Genomic DNA, 12,656 nt, shown 5'->3' on the forward strand with positions numbered 1-12,656 from the left:
TAGCACCCGAGCAGCCTATTTTTGTTCCCCACATCTACAGAGGCTGAAACACCATGGTGAAGACATCATTGGGTCCAGTGTTGGGCACAGGCTATCTTCCTTCTGTGGGCTCTGGCCAGATAGTGCTTTCTGTCTGTGTCTTCCCATAGATGAAAGGCAAAGAAACTCTCTCCAGGCCCCCTGGGCACTGATGCCATTCCTGAGTATAAAGTTGTCATGACTTAAGATTTTCCAGAGGGATCCTACAAATATTGCATCTGTATCATCACCCTGGTCAATCAGATTTCTATACCTCACATTGGGGAATCATAACATGCAGTCCATCACAGAAAGGAGCACAGAATATAAGAGGGTAATCTTTAAAAGAATCTGGACTCTGCCAAACATTAGGCAGAGCTCATGGAATCTTTTGAAAGAGGGCAGGGGAGGGATGGACCCTGAACTCCACAAGAAAACCAGCAGAGTCAACTAACCTAAGCACATGGGGACTCCCAGAGACTGAACCACAAACCAAAGAGCATGCATGGTATGGACATAGGCCCTTCATACATATGTAACCGATGGTCAACTTGATCAAGTAGGTCCTTTAGCAAGTGGAGCAAGAGCTGTCTCTAACAAGAGCTCTGTTGCCTGTTTTTAGATCACTTCTCCCTAGAAGCTGCCTTGTCTGGCTTCAGTTGGAGAGGATGCTGATGTGACTTGATGTGCTGAGGTGGTTGATAAAGGAGTGCAGGGTGGGAGTGGGGGTTGCATCCCTTTTCTGAGAAGAAGGGTAGGGGGAAAGGGGCTAACGGGTAAGAGGATGGGACCCTGAGGAGAGAAGGGTCTGCCTTCAGGGTGCAAAGTGAATAAATAAATAAACTTATCAAAAAAAGAATTGGGGCTGCTGTGAGACCTCGGAACTGTGAGAGGGAAACGAAGTTGTGTGGATTAAACAGAAGGCACAGCTGGAGATGGCTTTCTCTGCTGTTCTAAGCAGGATTGTTGTTCTGAGCACAGGAACCTTTCAGCATCACATAAACTCGTACATCCACACTTCATAATGAAATTGTGGTGATATTTGACACTCTGTCTCTCCTGCATCTTCCACATTTCCTAAAAGTACATTAGAATGTCTGGGTGTTTGGGACTCATTTATGATATTGGTTGTTTGGAGAGGTTGGTTGTTGACACGCAGGGTTTGGATTATAATGAGTTATGTTTATGTTTCACTATGATGATGGTGTTTGGAGAAGAAAAGAGAAGCCTGCTGTATAGTGTGAACATTCATGTAGAGTCACTACTGATGTGTAGTAAGTAATAAGCTCGGGTGAATGTATCACCTCTCTCTGTTTCTCAGGGTGCTGTAATTCAAAATCCCTACCTATAGCATGAAAATCAAGATACAAAGGGATGCAAAGGAAGGACGAATATCAAACACTTGTAGACAATTGAGGGATACTGTGCTCTGTAACACAGACTCTTAACTGACATTTGTTTCCTAGTAAACAAGATAAGGGCAGTACAGGGAATAAAGCATGTAAGCAAACATTCTAGCTAAAGAAGATTTTTGAGTTCTAATTACAGTGGAAACTCAGGCAGGCAAAAGATTGTGCAATAGTTTACTTTTTACCCCAGGGGTGACTTTCCTAAGTTGAAACACAAGGCAGCTTCTCTAAAGGATTTTTGACCTGGCCCCACCACTTGTGATTGTGTTCACATTTCATCAAAAATCTATATCTGATACTATTTTAAAGGTTTATGTGGTGAATTTTAGTCTTGTTCACTATATAGCCCTGTTCCTTATGCCCCACCCCCTTCCTGCTGGAATACTTCTCAACAAGATCCCTCCTAACTCAACATCTTTTCATGTGCTACCCACACACTTAGATTGTCTTGCTCAAGCGTGGACAGGACATTACATTCCTGAAGAAAATGAATCTTCCCTCCTCAACAACTGTTAATCTCCAATAGTTCCCATGGGTGGGGTTTGAACTTACAGCCCTTCCTCAGGCATGATGGAATGTCTGTTGGCGCAGTCTTGTGCACATAACCAAAGCTGCCCTAAGTTCATTAGTTCAATGGTTAATTCCAGAAGAAAACTTTTTGCTGCATACCTCTCTAACATTGGCTCTTAACTAAAGTTTTACTTGATGAAATTAAAAAATTTATACTTCTTCTGAGAAAGGAAAAGATATCAACGAATAGGTTTAAAAATAACTACAATACCCCTAGCAATGGACAAAGAGACACCTTGTTGGTGGTGGTGTTCTTTTATCAGTCAGGAGGAGCAGAGCAGATGGTAGTCCTCTGTTCATCCTAGCTTGATGCCTGGCCTGGTGACCAAAGCTGTCTAATGCCTAGGACTCATAAAAAATCAAATCAAGTTCAATCAAACAGTCAGGAGGAAGAAGACAGACAGTAGACTTGGTCATTTTCACTTAAACTCCTACCTTTGTTCTTAGCAGGTTAATGGTGAGAAACACAAAGGTCTAGTTCTTTATTCAAATTCCAATCAATCTGGTGTAAAATAGTTTAGATTTTTCATTGGCAGACTTTTTTTTTATTTCTATAGAAAGCCATAAATTTTGTGGAAGTATTCAGCAGTGATTCGTTTCTAATTAGATAATAATAACCTAAGTTAACATTTTGCATGATTTACAAATGTAGCCAAATGACTTGAGAAGATGAAGGAAAGAGTGATGGTTTGGAAATAACAGTTTTCATGCACTTCCAGTGAAATGTTGTCTCCTTAAAATTTTTGTTGAATGGCTGCACAAGCAGCAACTCATATTAAAGGATTAAAGTCAGATTCAGAGAGCTGTGATTCTTTTTAACAGGACCTCCTCACTGCACTCTAATGTTCAACTAAATCTCTAAAATATGCTTTTGAAATGCTTTTCATGGTCTTCAAATTTTATGATAATTTCATTTTAATCTTCTTTCTTGCTCATTAATGATTTCAAATTCTTTATGGTACTTAACAGCCCTTTTTAAAATTTTTGGCTAACTGGAATGACTTTGAAAATATTGTATTTCCTAACTAGTATGCATTACAGTGAGGGATAGTATGGTCATTACGGCATCGTAAAAGCTGGAAGTTAAATGGTCTAATAGGTTTATTTTTCACCTAGATTGGAATGAGAAAGCTCTTTTAAAGATGGCTTGGTACCTAATGTAACTGGAAATATAAACTTTTCATGATGGTAACATAAAGTTTTTCTAAAGAGGACAATTCAAAATGTTTTGTTACATAGATGCATGTGTACACAACTCACAGAATTTATAAACAAACTGCATTATCAATTATTGTTCATTTCATCTCACTGTGATTTTGAAATGAAGCTTAACATGTAGGTAATGACGAATAAAAGAATATTGTGTTTTAGAAGAGGGACCAAACATTCCCTCACCACTGCTCTGCTAAGAAAACCACTACAGTGAACATGACACGGGTCCACAAGCTGAGGCGGTGTAACTCCTCGGCTATCTCAGGGCTTTGTGTGCAGTCTTGACCTCTACTTTTTTTCTCTCTCAAATAATGGGGATAATGTGGCAATTGCTTGTGGTATTTGTTTTGCTTTGGATTGTTACTTGTCTCTTTAAGAGAGCTGGAGAGGACAGGGCCTCCACAAAGAGAGCAACAGAACAAGAAAATTTGAACACAGGGAACTTTCCAGAGACTCATACTCCAACCAAGGACTATTCATGGAGATAACCTAGAACCCCTGCACAGATGTAGCCCATGGCAGCTCAGTCTCCAAGTGGGTTACATAGTAATGTGAAGAGGGACTGCCTCTGACATAATCTGACAGGCCTGCTCTTTGATCACCTCCCCCTGAGCGGGAGCAGCCTTACCAGGCCATAGTAGAGGACAATGCAGCCACTTTTGATGTGAACTGATAGACTAAGATCAGAAAGGAGAGGAGAACCTCCCCTATCAGTGGACTTGGGGAGTGGCATGCAAGCAGAGGGAGGAGGGAGGGTGGGATTGGGAGGGGAGGAGGGAGGGGCTTATGGGGGGATGCAGAATGAATAAAGTTTAATTGATGAAAAATTAAAAAAAAAGAAAAAAGAAAGAAAAAATAATTTAAGAACCTTAAATGACTTTCAAAAGTGGAGGAAAACATGAAGTTAGTCAATTTACATGGAGCACGTCTCGCCCCTGGGGGCAATGGTCTCCTGAACCTACTCAGAGCTCGGACACCACCACTGCTAGTTCTAGAACTGATGCAGGATGTTCCAACGAGGGGGTTAAGACTTCTCATAATATTTCCTATAAGTCCACACCTGTTTGTTTATAACCCCCATTTTTATTCATTGTTAGCCAGATAGAGCCAAGTAATTGTGGTAATGATACTTGCTTTTTTGCCCAATGCCGGAATGCTAGTGAATTTAGGTATGCCCTGGTTACTCACATGCCTCGCTGGGTGCCTGTGCCCGTTGATGCCCCTCACACTATGACTCTCTTCAGACAGAAAAGGGATCTTGGAATTATAGCCGTCATTGTTACTGCCATCACATTGGCGGCTGTTGGAGCTACCACCGTGGCATTAGCCATGAGTCATACTATGAAGACTGCTCAGACCCTAAATAATCTTTTAGCCAATGTAGCTCATGCTTTAGATGTACAAAAAGGAATTAATGCTCAACTAAAAGGAGACTTGATGGTGTTCAATCAGAGGATTGACCTCGTGCAGGAGCAAATTGATACCCTATGGCAAATCGCTCAACTTGGCTGTCAATGGAAGTATGCTGGACTTTGTGTCACTAGCATACAACATGAGAATTTTCCCTGTGCTGCAAATCTGTCTAAACAATTGTCTAGCTATATTTTAGGTAATTGGACTGAAGAATTCGATACTATGATGGAGCAGCTGAGAGTGGCCATTATCACAGTAAATTCTACCAGAGTGGACGCAGGACTAGCCACAGGATTATCATCATGGATTGCTGCAGCCATGAATCATCTGAAGGAATGGGCGGGCATGGGAGCATTAGCAGGCCTTCTGGTGTTGGTCTCCTTGGTTTGCCTGTGGTGTATATGCAAGATTAGAGTCTCACAACAGCGTAATGCAGCCATGATCATTCAGGCCTTTACAGCCATTGAAGCAGGACAGTCTCCCCAAGCATGGTTGGCTACCATAAAAAGCTAAAATGTTACGCTCAGGATGCGAGGCTAAGCACTGCACTCAGGGTCAGCCGCTTTGGACCCAGAGAAGAGCATGTCTGATTGCATGCGGGTTGATGCCCCAGGTCCCGCCTCTGAGAAAAAGGTATCGGTCGGGTCTGATGCTCTTTGGGTGGATGACATCTAAATGAACATTGGTACAAAGTCCCAATTCATTTCTAATATCAGAGATCAGACCTCTACTCTTGCCTGATGCATCCAAAACAAAAAGGGGGAACTGTAGAGAGCTGCATAATGCCGTGCCTTAAAGATGGAGCTGGTTTCTGCCTTCCACCTTCCTGATGGTGAATGCTCTCTGTCACAAACAACTCCATATTTGGCTAAGGCTGAGGATCTGGCTTGCTTCCATGTATGTGGACCTATCTGCATTGCCCACAAGGCACGCTGGGGTTGGCTACCCAGAGGCTATTTAAGCTGTGGGCTGGCTTTCCCCAGGGTCAGAAGATTGTTCAAGGTTCCTGAATAAACTGCATTGAGAACAACAACAACAACAACAAAAAGATCAGAAAGAAGGAGAGGAGGACCTCCCCTATCAGTGGACTTGGGGAGAGGCATGCATGCAGGAAGGGGGAAAGGGTGGGACCGGGAGGGGAGGAGGGAGGGGCTTATGGGGGGATACAAAAGGAATAAAGTGTAATTAATAAAAGTTAAATAAAAAATTTAAAAAAAGAGTAAAGGATGGAGAATCTTGAAACTGGACATCATACAGCATGCAAGCCTTTGAATTCACTAGTTGTAGAAGCTAATGGCAGTCCTGGGTGAACTTCTACTATGAAGACCACAGTCTGTTCAGGCAGGACACTGATGATAAACCAAAGAAACCAATTCAGCCAAGCCTTCGGGTGTGAGTGTAATTACTTACAACCATGTGGGCAACTTACCAGTGATTATAGCACAGAATAAATATTTTTCTTAATATCCTCAGTCAAAGTGGTGGTTTCATGAAGCCTCCTTACCTAACTTTGGAACTTCAGTGGGCTCAGTGCTGTGCAGGCAGCCTTTCAGTGCTCACGACTGCTGAGAAGACCACACAGCAGCAACCATGCCTGGAGGAGATCATTCCACAGGATTTCAAAGACCAGTGGACTTCCTGGATATTGTGGGACTATGTCTGTATAGTTTATAGCAAACTATACCTAATTATCTATTGATAGTTTATAGCAGGCTATACGTGATTATCTATGAAGATGTTGAAGAACAGCTTCCAACATATCTGGTAATGAGTAAAAATATGAGTTCTATAAGCATCATTACAGAGCATCATTATTAGTAGTTAAGTTTTAGTGGTAATTTATAAATATAAATTATATTTTATAATTGGAACTTTTTGAGAGTGTTTGTACATGAAGCTTTGGTATCAGTTGCCAGCATCCTATAAAACTGGGCTTGGTGGTTGTTGCCTGCAATCCCGTAAATTTGGAGTTGAAAATAGGAAGACATATCCTTGATCATTCTGGGATGCCTGGTGAGTTGGAACCCATCCAGTGCTACATGAGACCCTGTATCAAAAGACAAACAATAATAACTTTAATTCTCATTTCATATATATTTTATAATAGCTGCAGACTACAAATGCCATAGTAGTAGTGACATAAGTTTTATGTGGTTATGTATATGTTTTTATAAACACACATATAAATATATCATATATATTATATACTAATATTAATATATTACATATTATATATTAATGTTAGTATATATATTTATATGTGAACTATATATCACCGTACATATCCCTGTATAAAATTTGCTCGGTATTGTGTATGAAACCCAGATTTTTCTCTATTCTAGGCTCACACTAGAATGAGGCACAACTCCAGGCTTCGTTTGCATTGATTCTTGCTATATATTCTTAGCTGTTAATGTGGTCCTTGACATTGACTAATAGGGGTTTGACTCCAAGTTTTCTCTCTCCTGAGCTTTGGTTTTGTAAATACAAATCTTTGCTACATCATAAATTTCAGAGGTAGAAGTGTAAAAAGGGGAAGAGTCCAACTTGGATAGATCATTAAATAATTCATTTTTCTCTCTAAGAAGTTTCTGAAAATTTTGAAGTTAACTTGAATTTGGTTATTGCTTTCTCCAACTAATCTTGATATTGGAGTGTTTGCTGCATGAGAAATGTACAAATACCAGACTTCCAACTCATAACAGACCAACTAGGGAATAATGAAGACTACTTTTGAAATATGCATTACTCAAATACTAGAGTCATATTTGATAATATCCAGTAACATAAATCAAACTTATACTTAATGTTGACTAAACTTTGTTTATAATTAGGTCTATAATTTCATTTGTATACTTATTTTTTTTCTTTTTTTTCAGTAATGATTATATTACTCTAACAGAAAATTAAAAACTATTTCAAAAACTGTTTATTTGAGGAATCAATTTTAATTTCAAATATAGAGTTAAAGTTTGCTGGTGAATAAATGAAGTGAAATACTGTTACATAATGATTAGTAAGGATTTTAAGTCTAGTTGAAGAAAGTAAAAAATGCAACTGTTCTGCCGAAATCACACAGCTAATTACTACATAGTCCTGTCAACTATTATATTTTTTCACAAAAAGCACCGATTAACTGGAAATATTTCTGTTCCATAGAGTCTACACTTTCCAAAGTTTTATATTTTCTAAAACTTTCTTTTGAGCCTCATAATAGAGAATCATTGTTTGCAATTGCTTGCTGTTAGATTATCCCTTTGTTGGTGTCTAGAGAGAAAACATAGTGTATATACTAGCAAAAGTCAGTGAATGCCAGAGTATTTCATCTCATAGGTATGTTCTTTCAAAAGCAGCTTCCAGTGACAAATGTAAATAAAAACAGGCAAGTTGCAAAGAACACCAATCTTCTATAAATGTTAAGGTCATAATATCACCTTACAAATCATCCTTGCTCTCTGTTTTCGGTTGAGAAAACTCATTTATACCCATGATTCACCTGACTATCATGTGTATCATGTGACTCTCATTTTGAAGTTCCTATAACTTACCTTGCCTGACTTATACAGGCTAGGGGAGTATTTGTTTTTTACATGACATTTGAAAATACTTAGAAATTGGGGCTTTGACAAGAAAAGTATAATAACTACTCATATGATTTGTTTGAACATTGTAGGATTACATTATGTGCACAAATTCACACACGTACATAAAGTAAACAGGGAAGGCAGATAGATCCAAACACATAAAGATCTATGATTATAAAAGCAACTTTGATGTTTGCTGAGTATGCTATGGAATACTCATATTGGAATTCTGAATAATGAGAATATCTGCCTAAAAGAATACACTGTTCAAGTCCCATTTCTTGACTTTGAGACAGATTAAGTACTGAAAGTTTCAATGTTGTTTTTATATGTACCTTTTCTATTAAAGGATTAAAAATTGATCATTCATCAATATTCCAAGGTTCTAAAGTGAAGTGAAATTAGCATGTAAATGGAAAAATGGAAACACATTTTCTATTAGTTCCTGAATTATTGATCTCACTTTAATAAAATAACTATGGGAAATATTAGAATCACAACTGTAGATCAGATATGAAAAGCATTTAGGGAAACCTAGTTACCTAGAATAATGTCTTTGGTGAATGAGCAGAACACAGGGGCAAAGCTGTTTGTGTTCACACTGTTTGAGTTTAACAGGAGATCATCCTGTGGAATGGTTTATATTCATAATAATTAGAGAACATAACCTCATTATTGAAAAAGCCCTATATGATATGATATGAAACACCTTGAATTTAAAAGCAATAGCTGCTTCTAAGTCTATGTGTGTACACTTCTGGAGAAAATGAGCAGAGCTATTTGTAATTCTACATGTACTGGCCTCTCTGAATCATACACTTGTTCATTTTCAACTCTTTCAGAAAAGAATTATACAGAGTACAAGCAGACACAGTGGTGTGTAAGACATTGCATGTAGAAATACACTGTGAGGGATTTGTTTTCTCCAAATACACATGCAAAGATTAATCAACATCTATGGTGTTAAGAGTAGGTGTTTGGGAACTGAGCAGATTTTGGGACCTATAGCTTCTGTCTGGAACCTCTGCCCATGAAAGACGTGGACCCAGAATGCCTTGCGCCTTTTAGAAAAGGATGCGGCAGGGAGGCCTCATCTCTAAGAAAGCAGGGCTCGCCAAGTGGAGTCTGGTAACTTCTTGATTCTCAGCTTCTAGAATTTTTGAGAAATAATTTTCAGGATTTTTAAAACTGGTTTCATTGTTTTACACATTTATACATTAAATTAAGTCATTTTTTAGACCTAATTTTTCTCCCTCATCCCCCTCTATCTTTTGCTGGTATCGTTCTTTCTCCTAGTTTTGTGTCTTCTTTTTTGTGTATGACTCACTAAGTTTAATGACTGTCATGCCTTAACGTGGGGGAAAGGTTACTTGCTAGAGCAGGGGCAGTTTATCAATGGTTACACAAACTAAGAAAGGGACTCCCACTACCCAAAAAACTCAACAACTGCTATTGGCAATAATTTCTTAGAGATGAGAGAGACCTCACAGACCATTTCCATTTTCCTGATAAAACAGTGTCTTATCCAATCTTGTATATTTCTTTTTTTTTTTTTTTGGTTTTTTTTTGTTTGTTTGTTTGTTTTTTATCAGTTACATTTCATTAACTCTGTATCCCAGCCGTGTCCCGATCCCTCATTCCCTCCCAGTCCCTCCCTCCCTCCCTCATCTCCACCATGCCCCTTTCCAAGTCCACTGATAGGGGGGACCTCTTCCCCATTCAACTGATCCTGTTTTATCAGGTATCTTCAGGACTGGCTGCAAAGCCCTCCTCTGTGGCCTAACAGGACTGCTCCTCCCTTCGGGGGTGGGGAGACCTGATAACCAATCATCGCTGCAGTGAACTCGTGAGTATAATCGCTATGTTGTGTCCAGAAGACATTTTTGTTCCTGCACATCTCTCTATCCTCTGGTTTTGACATTCCTTTGACTTTCTCTTATGTGATTGCCTCGAGAATCCAAAAAAAGATATAATACCTTTAGTACTTTGGCCCAGTTTTGTGCTTCTGCAATCATAGTGTCTAATAGTGTCTATATGCACCATGGAGACAGCAGTAATCTACAGGTCTAACAATGCTTACCCGGAAGTCAGTTTGACAATAGCTCTAGCTCTGGTTTGCTATTAGATGTTTCCATTTTTAAATTGTCTAGTTTCTGGTGGTTTTTTTTTGGTTTTTTTTTTTTTTCTCATATCAGCCTACATGGACTAAGGGTATAACATTTGGTTTCCTTCAGTTCATGTAATTTGGATAAAATTAAAAGAATTGAATGGGCATTCAGGGTTACAAATGCAAGTTGTAGACCTAGATTTAGGCAGGGCCTTATGCAAATATTCTTTTTTTTTATGAATACAAATCTTATTTAGTTAGTTAGTTACTTGCTTAATTAGTGTGTGTGTGTGTCCGTCTTTATGGGGGCCAGAAAAGGTTGTGGGATCCACTGAATCTGGAGTAGCAAGCAGTTATGAGCCACCAGACACAGCAAACATTCTTATATGATACTAAGACCCAGCTGAGCTCTTCTGGGCTTTTTGCCTCTCTTTCTGGCCCCTCTTCTCTCTCAAGGTTCTATTCTTACATTGAATCTTACTTTTGGTTTATAAAACAGCTGAGAGGCAGCTATCCACATCAAGTTCGCTCATTATTTTTCTTTCCTCAGTTGTTTTTATTTTGTTTTTTATTAATTACATTTATTCACTTTGTATCCTACCTGTAGCTCCCTCCCCCTTCCCCTTCCAAACCCACCCTCTCCCCCTCTTCTCCACTCATACCCCTCTCCCAGTCCACTAATAAGGGCAGTCTTCCTCCCCTTTCTTCTGATCCCAGTCTACCAGGTCTCATCAGGAGTGGCTGCATTGTCTTCCTCTGTGGCCTGGTAAGGCGGCTTCCCCCCTCAGGGGCAGGTGATCAAAGACCAGACCAATCAGTTCGTGTCAGAGACAGTCCCTGTTCCCATTACTATGGAACCCACTTGGACATTGAACTGCCATAAGCTACATCTGTGCAGGGGTTCTAGGTTATCCAAATCCACTCATTTTTTTATGTAGTGAAGAAACAGCTCTATTTATTTAGTCAAGACAAAGCTTTTAAATCAGCTCTGCATGAATCTAAACACCCATTTCTGAGCCAATCTGTAAGCAGAAGTACAGCCAGTCATGACTGCCCAATGAAGATAAGGATATAACTCAACCCACACAGTCAAATGGGATGAAAATAGAACAGAGGTGTTTTCCAATGATATTTAGAAATGATAGACAACAATAAATTCCACTTAAAGTGGTTAAAACGGGTTTTTAGTTTGACTGAACCAACATAACACCTACCAGTGATACAGAAATAGAGTCATTGACTCTGGCTGTCTCCACCTTATATTAACACAGCTACTGGCTAATAATTTTGAGTAGAAAGACCCCCTGACACCTATACAAACAGCAGTCTATCAGTGAACTACTCCTGATTAAAAAAAAATAAATAAATTTTGTTGGAGTCTTAAAAACATGTTTGTTAGGATACTGAAGATTCCTCATTCAAAGTTATATTCATTTTATTTACATATCTTTCCCCATGCTGTATGCTTGCTTTTCTATATTTTCTGTTGTTATTTACTAAGGTTAGTCAAACTTTTCCTCTGGATTTATAACCAACTCTTAGTTAGATGTATTTTAACTAAGTGCGTTGTGGTTTTCATATCTACAATGTCAGCTGAGTTATTTTTATATCTACCATGTTCAGTTTCCTGTGGCTTCTTGAACATACTGAATGTCACAATATCTTTGCTTATTGATTATCTTACCTCTTTTATTCTGCAGTTTTTGTCATTATCTTTCTTACAGGAATTATTCTATTGCTTACTAGCATGTGGGAGTAAATTTTCAATCTCAGATACATTAGATTTATCTTGCGTTTGTTTTGTTTGCTTGGTTGATTCTTATGTGCATGGGTTATTGTTGTCGTTTGTTGGACAAATGCACTAGACATCGGAAGCAGGAGAAGACAGGGAGCAGGACAGGAGCCTACCACAGATAGCCTCTGAAAGACTCTACTCATCAGTGTATCAAAGCAGAGGCTGAGACTCATAGTCAAACTTTGGGCAGAGTGCAGGGAATCTTATGAAAGATGGGGGAGATAGAAAGACCTGGAGGGAAAAGGAGCTCCACAAGGAGACCAACAGAGAAAATCAAAACAAAACAAAACAACAACAACAACAACAACAACAAAAACTGAGCCATGGGGGCCCATAAGAGAATGATACCCCAACCAAGGACAATGCACGGAGAGGACCTAAAACCCCTGATCAGATGTAGTCCACAGAGTCAGTCTTCAAGTGGGATCCCTGGTAAGGGGGGCAAGAGCTTTCTCTGGTATGAACTTAGCAGCAGGCTCTCTGATCACTTCCCCCTGCCTTGCACCCAGGAAGATGATACAACCAGTCCTGATGAGACCTGATAGGCT

At 39.3% G+C, this 12,656-nt stretch overlaps 1 non-coding gene across 1 annotated transcript; it reads left to right on the forward strand.

Moving 5' to 3' along the window:
- Positions 1 to 2,205: 2,205 nt before the first annotated feature.
- Positions 2,206 to 2,352, forward strand: LOC132651568 (small nucleolar RNA SNORA48). Its single transcript, XR_009589172.1, has one exon. It is a non-coding gene; the product is annotated as a small nucleolar RNA SNORA48 (small nucleolar RNA).
- The last annotated feature ends 10,304 nt before the right edge of the window (positions 2,353 to 12,656 follow it).

This window comes from Meriones unguiculatus, chromosome 1 (assembly GCF_030254825.1).
Source record: "Meriones unguiculatus strain TT.TT164.6M chromosome 1, Bangor_MerUng_6.1, whole genome shotgun sequence".
In the NCBI taxonomy this organism is placed as follows: Eukaryota; Metazoa; Chordata; class Mammalia; order Rodentia; family Muridae; genus Meriones; species Meriones unguiculatus.